Source organism: Schistocerca piceifrons, chromosome 6, assembly GCF_021461385.2.
Source record: "Schistocerca piceifrons isolate TAMUIC-IGC-003096 chromosome 6, iqSchPice1.1, whole genome shotgun sequence".
Classification (NCBI taxonomy): domain Eukaryota; kingdom Metazoa; phylum Arthropoda; class Insecta; order Orthoptera; family Acrididae; genus Schistocerca; species Schistocerca piceifrons.
Genome location: NC_060143.1, coordinates 270,336,132 through 270,357,380, shown reverse-complemented (window position 1 = coordinate 270,357,380; position 21,249 = coordinate 270,336,132). Strand labels below are relative to the sequence as shown.

At 39.0% G+C, this 21,249-nt stretch overlaps 1 non-coding gene across 1 annotated transcript; it reads right to left on the bottom strand.

Annotated features, from left to right (window-relative positions):
• Positions 1–19,026: 19,026 nt before the first annotated feature.
• On the bottom strand, positions 19,027–19,101 carry Trnas-cga. The gene has a single exon. It is a non-coding gene; the product is annotated as a tRNA-Ser (tRNA).
• Positions 19,102–21,249: the final 2,148 nt, after the last annotated feature.

The following is a 21,249-nucleotide window of genomic DNA, read 5'->3' as shown; positions in this document are numbered from 1 at the left end:
ATCATCGATCGCGGCACTCTTTCGCAAGTGTCGGCCTCTCTCCGAATAGCGTCGTAGACGTCGTGAAAATACTGTTGAAGGATCTGTACATCAGGATCTGGTTGAGCAAACACAACAATTTTCAGATGCCCCCAGAGGTAGCCTTCTGAGGTAACCTTGCAAGTGCAACATGTAGTTGTCGATTATGTCTCTGCATTTCAGACTTTTGCATCTACCGTAGTCATCAGCAGTGTGTGTTTTATGTATAAATCACGATCTGTTTTTGAAATTTTTACTTGGCTGTTGAAATAACCAATTACTTCATTAGCAAGATCAGCTATTTCACGAAAAAAATCTAATTCGTAATGGTCTGCAATATCGACGAGATAATGATCAACAATTTTTTCAAACAATTAGGTCTTAACTCGTGTGACTGATAAGCTGGAGAGAGACTAAAGAAGATTGAAATATGTTCGCATCAGAATTATTATTGTTTTCAAATTTTTGCTTAAACTGTATTTGTTGTGGACCGTCACAATCCCATTTGTAGATAAGTCGCAATGCATTTATGTCATTATAATGTAATGGACGATCACTTAAACTTCTTCCAGATATAATATTAATCGCTCAAATTAGTGATTAAGCAATGTTTGAAGTTGAATCTTCGCACATGTGCAGTCATCTGATAGGATTCAGTTACAGGGGAGCTTAACTGTACGAACGACTGTGACGTCCCATCAACTCGAGATTTACGATAAGGAAGCTTTACGGTACTTAGCAGCCAATTATGGCTATTTTTTGAAGCAGGTGCTTTCAACTTTGCATGAAGCAAGCTAGCGTTTCTTTAACTTTTACTTCATATGCGAGAGACTATGTTTAAAACCCTTCTTGTCTTCATAATGGCAAGTAGCATCCGCTAATATATAATATTCCAAGAATTCCAATGCTTTAGCAAACAATTTTTAGAACATCAGTTCATGAGGTCATAGACGCCTTTTCGTGTTACCTCGGACAAAAACAAAATACTTTCAGAATTCATTTCCAAGATGAAATCTTTTATAGCTGACTCTTGTAAGAGTATATTGTGGGTAATAAATGAAAACGTCAATTTTGAGCTGTCTTTGTCAGTGAAAATTCTGTAGGTCAGTGTTTGATAAAAAAAACTAATTAAAGAGGTAGTTTCAGATTTAGCACATTGACAAACGCAGAGTGATTTAAAACTGGTAGACGAACTCCAGATGCACTGTAAGCGAGACGTAAATACAGATTATCTCTATCATGTATCAGTGCACGATGAGCAAATAACACACTGCTTCAGCTATGCTCCGTCTATCAGACTATCCCAGGGATTTATGCATTCCGAGAATTACTCTTATTTGGAAAGTAGACATTTGGACAGCTTTTAGGGCAGCGTTTGAAACTTGGTACTGAACATCGTCGCATTGTGGTAGCTCTACCCAACCTCATCAGTGAATGGTTTGAGCTGGATATGCCACACCACAAGAAACGAGTGGATTCCGCTGTCCCCGTGAGCGTGACCATCTTGAACGCTAAAGGCAGTACTACACGGTTTTAGTTCGATGCCTCCTGAGGTGACAAATTTGTTGTCCAGCGTGTTCATTTACTGTAATTCATGGAAAACTAGCAAGACAATTTTTTCCTAGTGGTACTTATAATTTTTTCTCGGTGTTACGGTACAGATTTTTGATGCATGTACAGTACCAATAAGCACGGAGACTCGTGGAGGCTAAGCGCAGAAGTTACCAGTTCAGACACAGAATGCAGTTGCCTGGACAACAGAACGAGACCTTAAAGCTCACTACAAAAGTTACCAACTCTACGAAACGGTTTGAAGCTACTACACTTTGTAACGTCCCCGCAGAAATTAAGGAAGAGATTTATATTTAAATGTTAATGGACGTCGTGCTAAACGTAACCTCCCAGCAGAAATAAAAGAAAAGTCTATGATAATGAAAACGAGCCAAATATTTGGTCCCCATAAAAATTATAGAAAAATAATGACCCAAATGTAAACTCGACACAAAAATTGAGAAATGAACATTAATCATTAAACCCACAATAATATGGCAGCATCGCTGACCTTAGGCCCTGTGCAATAATTAATCTGATAAATTGGTTCAGGGAGGAAAAGCATAGGAAATATTGTTTCAATTAGAATGATTCTTTTTTTTTTAAAAAAAAAAAACGATTGCTTTGAAAACAAAATTATTATTGGGGGGAATTTTTGAACAAATTAATTACAAGTAACATACATTACATTATCAGATGTGCGCAATGCTGCTTCATTACCTTATTTAACAATATACCTCGTTCCGAACCTTGACCAGAGACCCAAGTCGACGCCCGCCGACTCCTCACACACTACTCCGACTGAGTACAACTCGCAACTGAACTGTCGCGCAGTCAAGCGCAGACTAGCAACGATAAACAACTCTCTGGTCAGAGATTCTGTCATGCCTCGCCATTGCTGTTAATGAATACACTGAATACATACGTGTTTCATAACCCTCCACTGGTGGGGCAAAAATTTGGCAGCGATGGTGAGTCATTTGGACTTGCCATGAGCAACAAATTTTTTCTTAACTGATTAACTTTACAAACAGATGTAGAACATGAAGTAAATATGGTGCACATGCACCGAGTACAAAACATATCAGACAATGAAAAAAAGATATATATACAATGAGTACAGAACATATCAGCAAATGAAAAAAAATGTACATACAATGAGTAGAAATCATGTTAGAAAAATGACAAAAGTGCACACGCACTGTAATTCAGAATATATCAGCAAATCACAAAATGTACATACAATGAGTAGAAATCATGTTAGAAAAATGACAAAAGTGCACACGCACTGTAATTCAGAATATATCAGCAAATCACAAAATGGACATACAATGAGTAGAAATCATGTTAGAAAAATGACAAAAGTGCACACGCACTGTAATTCAGAATATATCAGCAAATCACAAAATGTATTGGTCATGAATACAAATCATGTTAGCAAAAGAAATGATTTTCACTATGTTACAAGAATTAAGATAGGAAAGGGAAGGATTGCATCATGGTTGTAGCACTTTAGGTTCCACGCAGCTTCACTGAAAGTCCATATCTTTCTACTGAAGTACAACACCAAGTGAGACAATCTGAAGTTCTTTTCCCAGAAGTATTTATCAGCGTACCCAAGACACTGAAATGTCGTAGTAATATTCCATATTGTCATTTTGGCAGTACATCAGGTACACCAAACAGTGGGACCATAATAACGTCTCCATCGCTTACGGTGGTGGACAGCATGTCGTGTCAACACCACGCTCTTACAAGGCACACCAACGTAGAATTAGTGCAAAAACCAAATATAGTGCTCCATGATCAAGAGGATATACAGGACAAATGGATATTGCAGTAATTCAAGGTAGTTAGGTCAGAAGGTGAAGGACATTAAGTCACATACTAGTCTTCATTGGGAATTACATTAGTAGTTTGCGGCAGTCATAGCCCAGTTATTGAACATTTCTGTACCATGTATGTAGTATTACAGAAAAATGTTCATTAATTGTTTTACAGAGAACATTGGCACTCATTCTCTAATTACAAATCATAGAAGTCATTCGTTTTACTGAGAACATTTTACAGAGAACATTGGCATTAATTCCCTAATTACAAATCATCAGAAGTCATTACTTAAAACAGGAGGTAGTCAATAACATAGTATTACAGAAAATGTTGATAATTAATCATTGATCATCCCAATACAGTAATCAGTAGCATTCATTTCCCAGTTACAAAGCAATATTAATTAATCATTGGCCATCTCAATACAGTAATCAGTAGCATTCATTTCCCAGTTACAAAGCATTATTAATTAATCATTGGTCATCCCAATACAGTAATCAGTAGCATTCATTATTATTCAAGTGACATACTATTCAGAGCTAAACAGTATTACTCAGAACTCTCTTAAACTGGTATCATTATTTGGGACTGGTAATACATTTTTTTGTTAGCAATGCATTGCTTTGGGTAATTATAGGGGAAAGCAAGAAGAGAAAAAGAAAAAAATTGCTTCTGATTTGTTCCTGTAAATGAAAATGTGTAACGTGATTCGTCATGAGTCAGCTGTAGCAAGATAATGAAACAAGTAGAGTATATGTAATCACATTCATAAATGACATAGATTTAATGAACAACTGCTTATAGCACAGTAATTTCATAAATAATTTCTCCTGCAAAAATATATAAAAAAATGGATTATTAAGCTGAAAGAAGAAACGCATTTTATGCTGAAAAGTAGTGAACTTCGAATTAACAGGTAGTGAAATGAGTATAAAGATGTGTTCCATAGCTGTCCTTTCCAAACCCTTCAGTCATTATACTATGCAATATAACACCTGCTGTCAAAGCGAACTGCAACAAATACTTAAATAACTACATAGCATGAATACATAACTTCCACATTATCCTCATGTGTAAAGAAAAAGCTTCATTATCCATCACTTCATTATCTATATTATCATAACTCCATTATTATCATCACCTGTAAGGAAAAACTTCATTATCCATAGTAGTATATTCTTCATAATTATTCATCAGCATTCATTATCATCTGCAAAAAATCACTTCATTACTCATTATACAACTATTCCTTATTTCTGTCGTATTTCATCACTAAAACTAAGATGTGTAGTTCTGTCTGACAGCCTGCATCAATCGCCTCGTATTCTGAAAGAAAAAATTAGTTAAGACTGCTATTCTACGATGTGTATAGTATATTCTTGTTAATGCTTGTTAATCCTGATCCATTTACTCTTCCTCACGAGATTTGCATCTTCTTTCGATCATTCCGAAGGTGAAATTCCATTTCTGTTTAATTTATTTCTTTCACGCATCATTTCTTTCTGAAATTGATGAACAGAGATTAATGTCTTGCATTTAAATCATATACTCACTAAATAATGATTGGTTTATGGTAACATAATTAAGCATACAGCATAACATGTCAGAAACGTAATATGTGAAAAACTTATATAGTTTTCAGAGGCAAAAATGTACTCAGTGTAACACAATGTAACAGTAAAGTAGTCACGATGTTGAGATACCATAAGGCAAAATGTCAAAGTCAACTGGTGTTTGCTATATCTTAACTATTTCATAGTGCATACAAACAAAACATGAAACATTCGTATATACCTAAGAAAGACAAAAAAATGTGAAGTTCGTTGTGTTCAGCTTGTATGTTGTGTAGTTAATAGAGGCGAGAATTAAAGACTTAAATGGAGAGAAAATTTAATAAAATTAATATGTCACTAGATGACATTGCGTAATTATTCATAAGATACGTAAGTTTCTCTGGGAAAAAATGTGCACAGTCTGATATGTAACGACAAGAAGAGCGACCTGCTAATCTTACCTTGCCGGGCATTTGCCAAGAAAAAAAACGATAATCATCAATAAGTAGTCATGTGAATACAATTGCATAAGTGATCATAAAACCAGCAAAATGGCATTATAGCATGTTAAATCATAAAGTGTCTTCATTCAATAAAAGGTTTGATGTTTGACCAATGGTGGTTGCCTTTGGATTTTCTGGTTCTCAAAGTTTCGACATGTACAACATTGGGGTGAGGAATGCTGCGAATCCGATATGGACCTGCGTATAGAAGTTCAAATTTACTGCACCTACCTTTTCCTTTGTTGGATAAGTAGTGTGTACGTACTAATATTTTCTGTCCAATGTGAAAGTCACGGCGTGTACAAACCTGTTTTTGCTGTCTTCTCCGGCGCTCTGCGGCACGTTTGATGTTGTTCAGCGCAATGTCGATTATTTCGTGGTGTCGTAATCGACGAGATGTAGGAAAGTTGACTAATTCTGTAATTTTGTTAGGTGGTTCAACATTTTTCAGTATAACAAACGGAGATAGCATAGTGGATTCATTGGGAATGGAATTAATTACATCTTGGAATGAGAATATGTGTGTGTCCCAATCAATATGTCTTTTGTGGCAGTATATTCTACACAGTTTACCAATTTCTTTCATTAATCGTTCACAAGGGTTCGAAGAAGCATGGTACTTGGATATATAAATCGGAGAAATGTTTCTAGCTCGTAACATACGTGTCCATATACCAGATCGAAATTGTGATCCATTGTCAGAAATTACTTTCAACACATGCCCCACATGAAATAGAAAATGTTTTACAAATGCTTTCGAAACGGTTTTAGCAGTAGCTTTCCGTAACGGAGTGAAGGTGACAAATTTTGAAGTGAGTTCAACAGCGACAAAGAAGTAGCAGAAACCTCTATTAGTTCTGGGAATCGGACCAAAAATGTCTACAGCGGCCATATGTCTTAATTTAACAGGTACAATGGGATATAATGGAGGAATATGTGAAGTTGTGTCTGACTTAGCTTTCTGGCAGATTTTACATGACGCTAAAACTCGTCGTATACGTTTCTCCATGTTGGTAAAATAACAGTTCTGTCTCAGTATAAGAAAACATTTTCTGGCTCCGAAATGTGCGTAACTTAAATGAGTATACCAGATTAATTTGTTAACCAGTTCATCAGGAATGCATAATAACCAATTGTTGCTGTCAGGATGAGAGCGGCGAAACAGAATGTCATTGCGTACAGTGTAATGGTTTCTAATCGTAACATTATTCTTATCTTGCCAAAGGTGTTTAATTTCTTTCCACACGTTGTCTTTATTTTGCTCTTTTGCTATGTCCTGTAATGACGACGAAATAAAATTTTCAAATGCAAGTTGCTGAATGTACATGACGCTGAAATTTGCTTTACAGAAGTTGGTTGCGATTTCTTGCTGATTGTTGCTGAGAGAACGAGATAGTGCGTCTGCTACAATATTTTGTGTGCCGGGAATATGAACTATTGTAAAATTAAATTCTTGTAAATAAAGTTTCCATCTACTTAACCTGTCGTGAGTAAATTTAGCTGAAAGTAAAATTTGTATCGCTCTGTGGTCTGTGTAAACGGTGGTATGTCTTCCATAAAGAAAGTGCCTAAATTTCGTAAAAGCCCATACAACACATAATGTTTCAAGCTCTGTAACGGAATAATTTCGTTCAGCAGGTGACAGAATGCGACTTGCAAATGCATGTTTTTAATTACAGTTGAGCCATCTTCTTCAATTTCCTGAAAAATATGTACGCCTAAAGCAATGGAAAATTTTTTGGTAAGATCTGGGTGCGATAAAAGTGGAGCATTCAACAAGGCTTCTTTCAGGTTCACAAACTCAGAATGTGCTTGCTTATCCCAGGACCAAATAGTGTTTTTACCTGTCAATTGACATAATCTAGGTGTGTCTAAAGCAGAGTGATGAATAAATTTACGAAAAAAGTTAATTAATCCCAAAAAGCTGCGTAATAGTTTTTTTTGTCGTAGGAACAGTAATTTCACGTAAAGCTTGAAGTTTTTCCGGATCAGGCGCAATGCGTTCTGCTGAAATTACATGTCCAAGAAATTTTATAGAAGTTTTGCCAAAGTGCGATTTACTGAGATTAACTGTGAGTCCTTGTGCATGAAAAGTTTGCAACAGTCGTTCAAGAATCATATTGTGTTCAGACCAGTTAGCTTCTGCAATAAGAATGTCGTCTACGCACGTCGTGATTATGTCTTTAAGTTCTGTCGGAAGTATTGTGTTCAAACCGCGAATAAAAGTTGCTGAAGAAATAGTTAAGCCGAATGGTAATTTGCAAAATTGATAACAGTCACCAAAACAGAGAAAAGCTGTATGCTTTCTGCAATTCGGATGAAGCTGAATTTGCCAAAATCCCGATTTCAAATCTAGTGTGGAATAAATAGCCGTACCATGAAATTTTTGTAGTAGTTCTTCTAGTGTCTGTAGTCGATCTGTTTCATTAATAATAATGTCATTAATGTGACGCGAATCAAGTACAAGGCGAAGTGAGCCATCCTTTTTCTTAACAATATGGAGCGGGTTTATGTATGGACTAACTGCTGGTTTAATAATTCCTTGGTCAAGCATATCTTGCAATTCTTTCTTAACTTGCTCGCTATGGATATATGGAATGGGATAATGCTTGGCTTTAAATGTGTCGTGCTGTTTAACTTGAAATTCATACATAAAACCGGACATAATACCAGGAATGTTGTCAAAAACTGGAGATTGCTGTAAAAGAATTTTGTGTAGTTGCGTCCGTTCGTCGTCTGTATTTGCACTGCTCTGCTTGACTTTATCAGAAATCGTCTGTATAACGTCATACTCGGCTTCGTTTGGAGTATCTGTGAACAATGTGGAATTACAGTCTATGCCACGTGATACGGAAATGGCCTCTGTACAATTAATTGTTTGTTCTTCCGCAGATAAAGAGTGCTGAAATTCTAAAGCCAATTGTACATTTTCATCCTTTAGCATTAAATAGGAATTTTTAAAGTCAATAATTGCGTCGTGTTGTACCAGAAAATTATTACCTAAAATAACGTCTGTTGTCAATAAAGGATCAATCCAAAAATTTGAGTGAAAAGTATGGCCTGCAATACAAAATGATAACTGTGTCTGTAATTTAACATCGACTCCTTTACTCGATACTGCTCCTTTTACTTTCGTTTTGCCTAATGGTAATGTGGGATAGGTATTCTCTTTGTTACACTCGTTGAAAGTCTCCTCATTTATAACAGCCATAGGTGATCCACAGTCGATTACTGCTGAAAATTTCGATGAACCAATTTTAATTTCGATGACAGGGTGTGAAATGGTTTTTTGAACAACTGGTCTTTCCTGTAAAAGAGTGTCTCGGATATGGTCAAAAGTAATTACATTTTCGTGAACAACATTCTGCGTGTCTAACATAGTGCTTGAGTTACTGGAAGATGCGATCTGTACAGTATCTAGTCAAATTCTATCTGACGTGTTATTATTGTCAGGACGATTCTGTGGCATTTCGGCTATTTGAACTGTTCTATTATTTCTTCCAGACGTATTACGTTCTGGATGATACCTACTGTCGGGTTCATTCATGAGAATATGTTGTTGCTGATCATTTTGCTGCTGGTAAGACCGACTGTTAGTAAACGTATGTTGATAGTTATGCTCATTGTTTTTACGCCTGTCGTGATAGTCATTCCTATACGGTGCATTGCGGTAGGATTTGAAGTACTGTGTTTTCTGCACGTAGTTATTTCCTTGCTGCTGTGCGTTACTGTTTGTTGTACCAGGGACTATACGTCCACGCGGTGAAACATTAAAGTTTGGTTGACCTTGTGCATTACATTGTTGGTTAGGTATGCTAACCGGCTGGTTTTGTTGCTGTTGTTGTGAAAAACCTCTATTGTATATGGTTCCTGCTGCTGATAATTTTGACGATACTGATAATTAAAATTTTGTCTGTTATTAAAGTTCTGGTGGTTGTCATTCCTGGAGCGTCTAATACCTTTACTATTGAAATTACGTGGCTGATCGTAATTGATGTATGTATGTTGACCTTGGTTATTATATGAAAAATTTTTGTTTACAAAGGAATAATCCGATTGCTGTACTTCCAAAAGCTGTAACAGATCTCTGAATGCCGAAATGTTTTCTTTCTGCTGACCCGTTAGAAGTGACACTCTTAATGACTGTGGTAATTTAGAAATGCATAATTGTATAAGTGCAGATTCACTGTACGGTTCACTTAGGTACTGGTTTTGTTGCACCATGTGCTCAAAAAATTGCGTGACACTGGGAAAGTTTGAGTTCTCATAATTCAGTAAGCTAATTAGTTGATCCTTAATTCCACGCTGTGTCGTCTTCGACCAATACGCTGACAGAAAAGCATTCTGAAATTCTCCTACCGAGTAACATTGTCTCGCTATTGGTCTCATACGAGTTGCCGGTTCGCCTTCCAAAAAACTGCAAATAAATTCAAGTTTGTGTGTTACGGGTCAAGTCGGTGGAAAAGCAAAGCTAAATTGTTGTATCCAATCCAGTGGGTGAATCTGTGTTCTGTCATTTTTAAACACTTTAAATTTTCTCACTGACAGAAAATGTTTGTAATCAAAATTATCGTCTCTGTATGATGGAACAGGTTCAAGATTGTAAGAGAATCTATTTGTCTGTGTCTGTTCGGAATCTAAGTCGCGTATTCTCTGTAGATTACCCAAATTATACGCGCTGCGTGAGTCTGACAAATGTTCGCAAAGTGGCGTCTGTTGTGATGTGTTATTAACTGAAATATTTTTCATCTCTGTTACTTCTTTCTGTAAACTTGACAACTTTCTACGTAATGTATTATTAGATGAATCGATCTCATTGATTGTCTGTTGTAGATTTTGGAATTCAGATGTTTGATTAAATGAAACCAGTGCATTATCTTCTGATTTGCCATCATTATTACTTTCTATAACGTCAATACGACTGGCCAAAACATCATATTTTTTAGTCAGTATTTTTACCTGATCACCGGTTTTAGTGTCACAAGCATTAAATTTTTTTGTATTTTACGTGTGGTTTCATTCAATTTTTTAACGTCTGCTTCAATGACATCAGAATCATATGTTAGTTCTAATTGTTCGAGTCTGTCTATCACTGTCTGAATGTCTGTTGTGAATGTGTCTGTTTTCGATTTAAGATCGGAAATTTCGTCACGTAATTCTGTGTTCGACTGTTTGATGGTATTAATTTCGTCGGACACTGTAGTAATATTGTTGTCTACATATGTGTTTGCTTTCGCGAACTATTTACGTTTGTCTTCCTGTCTTTGTGCAGTGATTGTTTCCATGACTTGACGTTTTACTTTATTTTGGTCGTGTATAAATTTGCGGAAACGCGTATCACTGTTTTGTATGTGGTGATTAAAACGTTCGTCAATCTGAATGTTCTTTTGGTCAAATTTCGCGTCTATCTTTGCATCCATTGTGCGCGAAAGTTCTGCTGTCATTAATTTAAACTCGTCGCGTAATTGTGTTGCTTTTTCAGAGCATTGTTTAGCGACTCCGCTAATTTCGTCTCTAAGTGTTTCTGTTGTAGCTGTTTGCATTTCCCTTAATTCTTGAGCAACAGATCTAATTTCTTCGCTACTTTTCCTAGCACAAGCCTCAATTTCCTCGCGTAACTGTTCTTTAGTATCATGACATTGCGCAGCAACGGCTCTAATCTGTTCAATAAGCTGTCTGGAATTGTTGTCTAATTTTTCATTTAATTGTCTGGAATTGTTGTCTAATTTTTCATTAAGTTTGTCTTGTTTTTCATTCTGTTGGCTGACCTGTTCATTAAGTTGTTTGAAATTTTCATTATTATTGTCTGGTTTTTCTTTCTGTTGTTTGAAATCTTCACTAAGTTTGTCTTGTTTTTCATTATTTTCATTAAGTTGTTTAGTCATTTGTAGCAACAATGCTGTTTGATGGTGTACCTGCAATTGTCACGTTTTGTGTATCCATTTGGATATTCTGTGATTCTCGAAAAGGTTTGCTAATCGGATGCGCACTGTTAGTCACTACCTCCGAATTAAATAAATCTGTCGTGCTTTGAGTACACTGTTCATTTTCATTAGAAAAATTTGTCTGTTCGTCACGTGAATTTTCCAAACCGGTTGTGTTAAGCTGGGCAGAGCTCATTACAACAGAACGCCTCGCGTCATCAATTGTCGTCAAATTAACAGAGGACACAATTGAATTCGTCTGTTCATCACTACGATCAAAATCAACATTGGTGGTCGGTACATATTGATTGTCAATAAACGGAGGATTGTCATCAATACATTGTGTGTCACAAGTATTATCGGTGAAGTTATTTAAATCGGTTATTTCCCTCATTATACCTCGCGATGCACTATTAACAGTCTTTCGCGGCATTTTTACACTAGTCACAATTATTCACAATGAGACATAGACAATGCAAAATCCAACAAATACAAATACAACAAAGAGCAACGAATTGCCGATGATCTGTAGAAGAAAGTGACAAAATTAGTAAAAGCGTTGCGCCAAATGCTAATTATATTTAAGTAAATAAGAGCAGATATCTAACTACTTCTCAGAAGATTCTCAACGAAATACGATCCTGGTCCGGATGTCGCCAAGTGTAACCTCCCCGCAGAAATTAAGGAAGAGATTTATATTTAAATGTTAATGGACATCGTGCTAAACGTAACCTCCCAGCAGAAATAAAGGAAAAGTGTATGATAATGAAAACGAGCCAAATATTTGGTCCCCACAAAAATTATAGAATAATAATGACCCAAATGTAAACTAGACACAAAAATTGAGAAATGAACATTAATCATTAAACCCACAATAATAGGGCAGCATCGCTGACCTTAGGACCTGTGCAATAATTAATCTGATAAATTGGTTCAGGGAGGAAAAGCATAGGAAATTTTGTTTCAATTGGAATGATTCTTTTTTTTTTTAAAAAAAACGATTGCTTTGAAAACAAAATTATTATTGGGGGAATTCTTGAACAAATTAATTACAATTAACATACATTACATTATCAGATGTGCGCAATGCTGCTTCATTACCTTATTTAACAATATACCTCGTCCCGAACCTTGACCAGAGACCCATGTCGACGCCCGCCGTCCCCTCACACACTACTCCGACTGAGTACAACTCGCAACTGAACTGTCGCGCAGTCAAGCGCAGACTAGCAACGATAAACAACTCTCTGGTCAGAGAGTCTGTCATGCCTCGCCATCGCTGTTAATGAATACACTGAATACATACGTGTTTCAACTTCAAAGGTGTAAAGCTGCGTGTACTTCAATATATTTACTTATTTAACTTCCTTTAATTTAGTGAATATATGACAGATAGGAACAGCTTCTCAAACTGAAGACTGAACTAGAGCTGAGAAATTTTTCCCAATTAACGCAAAATATTTAAAGGTTAGGAATCCTGTCGAAAGAGCTTTCAGATGCAACAGTATCATACATGAACAGTGTTGGTATACAAAAATGTAAATTAAGTTAATAATTGCTTGAATACAAGGTCAGTTTAGTGGCAGTAACACAGCATTTATTAAAATTAGTAATTATCACCATATTTGTTCAACTTATTTATTGAAAAACCATTGAAAAATTGAAAAGGATAACCAAAGGAATTAAATTAAAGGGGAACGAATACACTGTATCCGTTTTGCAGATGATTATAGTAGTACTTGCTGACTCAGTAAAGGAAATGGAGTTTATGTTGCTAAAATATGCCAGAATCCTAAGAGAATTTAATCTAAAAATAAATAAGAAGAGAAGAAAAACTATGGTAGTAGGGAAGACAAAAGAAAATGGTAAAGTTAATATTAAACCAGAAGATGATGTTCTAGAGTAGGTTGAGAGCTTCCGTTATTTGGGGAGCACAATCGGTGACGACAATAAATGTATCACAGATATAAAGAGAAGAATATCCTTGGCAAAGCAAGCTTTCCAAAATAAAAGGAATTTACTAACAGGCAATCATATAAGCCTAGAAAGTAGGAAAAAAATTGCCAAAACTTTCGTCTGAAGTGTCTTAACATACGGATGTGAAGCATGAGCTCTGGGAAAGGCAGAGAAAAAGAGACTGGAAGCAATGAAAATGTGGACATCGAGAAGAATGACGAAAACAAGCTGGGTACATAGGAAAAGTAATGAACAGGTCTTAAGAGAAGTGAATGAGAACAGAACGCTGCTAAATTACATAGGAAGAAGGAAATCAAAAATGATAGGGACATAATGAGACACAATCAGTTCCTAGAGAATGTATTTCAAAGAAAAGTTTTAGGGAAAAAACCAAGAGGTAGGCCAAGAGCAACGTATTTTAATAACATCAAAGAAGATATGGTGATAAAATCGTATGAAGAATTGAAGAGGATAACAATGGAGAGATGGACGTGGCTAAATCGACAAGGCATAGCCTTTAGTTTATGACGAGTAAGATTCTGTTGCAAGGCATTCTCCTCTTTGAAAACAATTCACTTATGCTGCACGCCAGTTGTTACTGTGGATAGGGCGAACTCACACTGGGGACGAAACGAGAGTCTAGCTAGTCGGTGTAAGACGGTGTGAAGTCGGGGTTTAACTGCCGGAAGGGCTATTGCCCCGTTCTTCTGTATGAAAGAATAACAAGCGATATCGTAAAAGTCTTCTGAACTAACGGAGGGATAAAGGCATGAGAGAGTCATAGACTAAAATAGGAAAAAGTCCTCGGTCAGTGCTCCGCACTTGTCCGCAAAACTTTTGCAACAGTAAGAACAAATCTGTAAGATCAGTTCCGTTCAGAATGAACTAGCTCTTAGTCGTACAGGTTGTCCTAGGAGGAATGGCCAATATTGAGGGATATGACAGGAACGAGCATTCTAAACAGAAAAATGCAGAAAAGTGGGCCTTGCAATGAAAACTCTTAAAGCTATGAGCAACCGAGTGAGGTGGCGCAGCAGTTAGCTCCCTGAAGTCGCGTTCGGGAGGACGCTGGTTCTAATCCCCGACCGGCGACCTAGATTTCAGTTTTCTATGATTACCCTAAATCGACCCAGGAAACGCCTGGATGGCTCCTTTCAAAAGGGGCACTGCTGATTTCCTTCCTCATCCTTCCATAATCCCAGCTTGCGCTTGTCTTTAATGACCTTGATGTCGACGAGACGCTAAACTCTAGTCTCCTTCTCCAGATTTGAGCACTTTTTCGTGTTCGCTTCTGTGAAGAAAACCACTTCCACTGCAAACTATTTGCTTTCCGAATGTCAAGGGGCGGTAGCATGGCCAATAACAAGAAAAAAAGGTAATTAAACATGGGGCCCAAAGTGCATATCTTACGAACTATGAGGACTTGCTGACCTTCGCTTGGTGAAACACATCTCTCCTACTGAACAAGTGTTTATTCTCTTCAGGTAAGCATTTTATAGCCCTAATTTACCAGTCATTTTCTTGTTTCGATCCATACTACCTCTTCCCAAATTGGGAGAAGCAAAAACCTTGCAGTAGACGAGAATTGTTTCACAGCACCGAGATTGAAGAAATGCTCATAGCGCTGAAAGTCTACACTTTAGAGCCCATATTTACTGCAATTCTCACTTCGAATGATCGTTCCCGTCATATCCCACCTGGGACATCCTATATACAATATGTGATCAGAAGTTCGTGGTTCTCTCCACCGGTAACGCTGGAATTCAGTATGGTGCTAACCCACCCTTTGCCTTGATGACAGCTTCCACTCTTGCAGGTATACGTTCAATCAAGTGCTGGAAAGTTTCTTGGGAAATGGCAGCCCATTCTTCACGGAGTGCTGCACTGTCTAGAGGTGTCGATGTCGGTCGGTGAGGCCTGGCACGAAGTCGGCTTTCCAAAACATCCCAAAGTTCTTCTATAGGATTCAGGTCAGGACTCTGTGCAGGCCAGTCCATTATAGGAATGTTATTGTCGTGTAACCACTCCGCCACAGGCCGTGCGTTATGAACAGGTGGTCGACCGTGTTGGAAGATGCAATCGCCATCATCGAATTGCTTTTCAACAGTGGGAAGCAAGAAGGTGCTTAAACCATCAGTGTATGCCTGTCCTGTGATAGTGCCACGCAAAACATCAAGGGGTGCTAGTCTCCTCCGTGAAAAACACGACCACACCGTAACATTAACGCCTCCGAATTTTGCTGTTGCCACTAAACACGCTGGCTGATGATGTTCACCGGGTATTCGCCATACCCAAACCCTGCCATGGGATCGCCACATTGTGTACCGTGATTCATCACTCCACTCAACGTTTTTCTACTGTTCAATCGTCCAGTGTTTACGCTCCTTACACCAAGAGAGGCGTGATATATCGCTAATTAGCAGCCGCTCGACTAAGAAATCCATGTTTCCTCAACTCCCGCAAACTGCCATAGTACTTGCAGTGGATTCTGATGCAGTTTGGAATTCCTGTGTGATGGTCTGTATAGATTGCCTATTACACATTACGATCCTCTTCAACTGTCGGCGGTCTCTGTCAGTCAACAGACGAGGTCGGCCTATACGTTTTTGTGCTGTACGTGTCCCTTCACGTTTCCACTTCACTATCACATCGGAAACTGTGGATCTAGGAGTGTTTAGGAGTATGGAAATCTCGCTTACAGACGTATGACACAAATGGCACCCAATCACTTCACCTCGCTGGAAGTCCGTGAGTTCCGCGGAGCGCCTCATTCTGCTCTCTCATGATGTCTAATTACAACTGAGGTCGCTGATGTGGAGTACCTGGTACTAGGTGGCAGCACATTGCACCTAATATGAAAAACGTATGTTTTTGCGGGTTTCCGGATACTTTTGATCCCATAGAGTAGGTAACAACATGTGTGCCTGAAAAATGTAGTCGAATAATTTTTTTAGTCAGCCGTTCAGTAATCTCTTCAGCTTCGTACATAATACAGAATTTACCTGAAATACGTGACTGTTTTTATAATTTCGGTTCAGCCGGTTCTTTGTTACCAACGGTATATCATGTCGGAAATCACTGTAGTGTGGAAAAGTCTATCTCTGAACCATTTAATTCAAGCTTTCTTGCAGGAGTGAAATTTTAGAGAGCACCGACTGTGATCCATAAATCACCTGATAACATGAACTGAAACCGGACAGATTCACTTCTCTTTCCATTGTAACTCACCAGCGTGAATAACTGTCGCCCAAACGCGTTTCTCTCGCTTCTTCGTCAATCACTCTAAGTTGGGCTATTGTGTTCGCGGCGCCAAGTTTGGCTGCGTACCTCACGAGATCAATCTACTAATGTTTGTAATTCATGCACGCACACCTACCGGCAGACTCGAGGGAGCTGTGCCGTTTAATGGAGACCAACCCCGAAAGCAATTAATCACCGCACTGGGACCGCCTCTGGTCGCCGTGAGAAGCTCGGCTTCACCAAAGTAGCTGCTATAACGTCATTCACCGACGTCACACGGCCGCTGCTTCACGCACCCACTCTCTTCTCCTTGCTAGGCATACGATAGTTTGTAGCTTTCTTAACAGCAATCTACTGAAGTCACATTTTCAGTTTCTACAATGTCACCTGAAATGGAAAATGATTCTTTATGTTTAATGGTACACACCCTCTATTAATAGAATAAAATAAAAGATATACTCAAATGAAACAGGACTGAAAACATCTACAATGTAAATACATGAGACCTGGCAGAAGAATTAAAAATGATTTGTTATGGACTTCAGCATGCATTGAAAGTCGGCTGTGGCATTGAAACTTCTAATATGTATCTTACTAATTTTGCAGTTCAGTTACAGTATTTCCTACGCTTGTCAACGCGGGCTTACTAGAATGATGAATTTCTGTACATAGTATCGATTCCTAACAACTCAGTTATTTCTACATCTACATCTACATCCATACTCAGCAAGCCACCTGACGGTGGCGGAGGGTACCTTGAGTACCTCTATTGGTTCTCCCTTCAATTCCAGGCTCGTATTGATCGTGGAAAGAAGGATTGTCGGTATGCTTCTGTGTGGGCTCTAATCTCTCTGATTTTATCCTCATGGTCTCTTCGCGAGATATACGTAGGAGGGAGCAATATACTGCTTGACTCCTCGGTGAAGGTATGTTCTCGAAACTTCAACAAAAGCCCGTACCGACCTACTGAGCGTCTCTCCTGCAGAGTCTTTCACTGGAGTTTATCTATCATCTCCGTAACGCTTTCGCGATTACTAAATGATCCTGTAACGAAGCGCGCTGCTCTCCATTGGATCTCCTCTATCTCTTCTATCAACCCTATCTGGTACGGATCCCACACTGCTGAGCAGTATTCAAACAGTGGGCGAACAGGCGTACTGTAACCTACTTCCTTTGTTTTCGGATTGCATTTCCTTAGGATTCTTCCAATGAATCTCAGTCTGGCATCTGCTTTACCAACGATCAACTTTATAAGGTCATTCCATTTTAAATCACACCTAATGCGTACTCCCAGATAATTTATGTAATTAACTGCTTCCATTTGCTGACCTGCTATTTTGTAGCTAAATGATAAGAGATCTATCTTTCTATGTATTCGCAGCACATTACACTTGTCTACATTGAGATTGAATTCCCATTCCCTGCACCATGCGTCAATTCGCTGCAGATCCTCCTGCATTTTAGTACAATTTTCCATTGTTACAACCTCTCGATATACCACAGCATCATCCGCAAAAAGCCTCAGTGAACTTCCGATGTCATTCACAGGGTCATTTATGTATATTGTGAATAGCAACGGCCCTACGACACTCCCCTGCGGCACTCCTGAAACCACTCTTACTTCGGAAAACTTCTCTCCATTGAGAATGACATGCAGCATTCTGCTATCTAGGAACTCTTCAATCCAATCACACAATTGATCTGATAGTCCATATGCTCTTACTTTGTTCATTAAACGACTGTGGGGAACTGTATCGAACGCCTTGCGGGAGTCAAGAAACACGGCATCTACCTGTGAAGCCGTGTCTATGGCCCTCTGAGTCTCGTGGACGAATAGCGCGAGCTGGTTTTCATACGACCGTCTTTTTCGAAACCCATTCTGATTCCTACAGAGTAGATTTCTAGTCTCCGGAAAAGTCATTATACTCGAACATAATACGTGTTCCAAAATTCTACAACTGATCGACGTTAGAGATATAGGTCTATAGTTCTGCACATCTGTTCGACGTCACTTCTTGAAAACGGGGATGACCCGTTCCCTTTTCCAATCTTTTGGAACGCTGCGCTCTTCTAGAGACCTACGGTACACCACTCTAGGGCAGTCTGTGAGTTATTCAGGAAGTATTGTTTAAGTTCCGCTAGTGCCGGCCCATCAACTCACAAGTAGACGTCCCTATCTCCGCCGCTAACGTTAAAGCAGCTCAGCCTGCCATAACGGAAACACAAGCTTACATATACACTGAGGCACAGTGATCAAAGCAGGCTAACTTGGGTTCCGCAAGCCTGGAAGGCTTCACGGGACACTTCCACCCTGCCGCACGAAATAACAGATTGCACTATCAGTCCAACGTGACTACAGAATAGCCAGGTATGTATTTGCGTAGGTGACCAGAATGAGATTTTCGCTCTGGAGCGGAGTGTGCGCCGATATGAAACTTCCTGTCAGATTGTGTGCCGGACCGAGACTCGAACTCGGGACCTTTGCCTTTCGCGGGCAAATGCTCTACCAACTGAGCTACCCAAGCATGACTCACGAGCCGTCCTCACATCTATAACGCCAGTACCTCGTCTCCTACCTTCCAAACTCTCTGCTCAGTTGGTAGAGCACTTGCCCGCGAGAGATAAAGGTCCCGAGTTCGAGTCTCGATCCGGCACACAGTTTTAATCTGCCAGGAAGTTTCATATCAGCGCACACTCCGCTGCAGAGTGAAAATCTCATTCTGGAAACATCCCCCAGGTTGTGGCTAAGACATGTCTCCGCAATATCCTTTCTTCCAGGAGTGATAGTTTTGCAAGGTTTGCAGAAGAGCTTCTGTGAAATTTGGAAGGTAGGAGACGTGGTACTGGCGGAATTAGAGCTGTGAGGACGGGTCGTGAGTCGTGCTGGGATGGCTCAGTTGTTAGAGCACTTGCCCGCGAAGGGCAACGATCCCGGGTTCGAGTTTCGGTCCGGCACACAGTTTTAAACTGCCAGGAAGTTTCATTTGCGTAGGTGGTTTCACTGAAGGTCATTTATCATAGCGATGGCAGCAGCAGAATGTAAAAACCAAACTTAAAGGACATTGAAGAAAAATTAAGCATTGGGAAAAATAGACTAATCACGAAACAGAGCCCAAATCCAGCAAGAGAAAGGTTATCATGTGTTGGTGAGACGACTTTGAATAAATCTGTATGTGTCTCACCAGCAGATTAAGTATAAAGTTATTAAACTTTCATTCGGGAACCTCGAGTGTGTTAAATGTCTGTAAATTTGACCACTAGTTTCCTCACTCATAAATATTTCGAAGAGGACAAAGACTTAGCGGCTGACAGATCATTGGAAATGTGTGCTAAGGACTTGATGCCATTTAGCGATATATAGGCTTTCTACATGTAGAACGAATCTTGACTGAAATAGGAGAAGAGAATGGCTCAGTGGACATTAAAACCCATATTCCGGTGGCGTACAGAATAGTGCAAACAAATTTTAGTATAAGAGAATGGCTTCTTCCTTCAGAAATGTACATTTTAGATTAATGTAACATCGAAAGCAAACTTTTGTTAAAACGCAGTTGGAGGATTTACAGGTATTATTTTCGCCACTTAAAATGAATTCAGCAAACACGCAATACACATCCTGGGAAAAGTAATTGAAATTTACTGAATTGGAATCATATTTGGCTAAAACACACTAAGGTTACAGAATCTAAGTATCCAAAACCTTACTTGAGTTGGCGTTATAGTATAATAGACATCTTCAGGTTTTTGGATGCAAATGATGTCGACTTCTGCTTATTATAGGAAACAAGTATCAGAGAGAACTGATGATGGCTGGAATTTAGAACAGGCAGTACTAGTCAAAAGAGGGTGAAGTTGCAGAGAAAACCGTTCATATCGAAATAAATGAATAAGACCGAAATACTCCGAAAAGGAAAAAAAAAGAACGACGAATAAAATCCACCGTTTTCTGGTCTTCAGTGACACAAGATGACTATGTGATACTCGCGTAAAAAGACATTCCATCAACTTCCAAACCCTACTTGCAACAACACTGCCTGAAAGAGTACAGAATACACTGCCACGTAACGTAGCGCAGAGGGAAGACGGGCAGAGAAGCAAGATTCCTTCAGCTTTTCTGCTGATGACGTGCTGGATAACGGGCAAGCATGGGCAGGTCAAAAGCGGAATGCATGCATCTCTGCTCACAACCCGCCTTGCTGAGAATGTTGGGAGCATGAGAATGCAGAACTCACTCCCGTGTTCTGCCCTGCTTGACTCATTCCTGTTTGAGTCTGATGCTACTGGTTGCCGTTTTGCTAAACAGTGAGGTAGGGATAAGTAGGTCGCATGGCTGTGAGCAACCTGAGCACATTTGCCATACGATTATCCTTACCATTCTTAGCTAACGTGTAGGTTCATGCGTAGGTATCTTCTTGATTCAGAGGCGAAGTTACTGTAGCTTTTTAGGGTTGTAAACGTTTCTTGCATGTTGAGATTCTGTCGTTGTATCTATGTGATGGGAGTATGTTTCGAGGCTCTGTACAGAATCTGTTTGCTACTAATTCTTCCTTATGATAAATGGTTCAAATGGCTCTGAGCACTATGGGACTTAACTGCTGTCGTCATTAGTCCCCTAGAACTTAGAACTACTTAAACCTAACTAACCTAAGGACGCCACACACATCCATGCCCGAG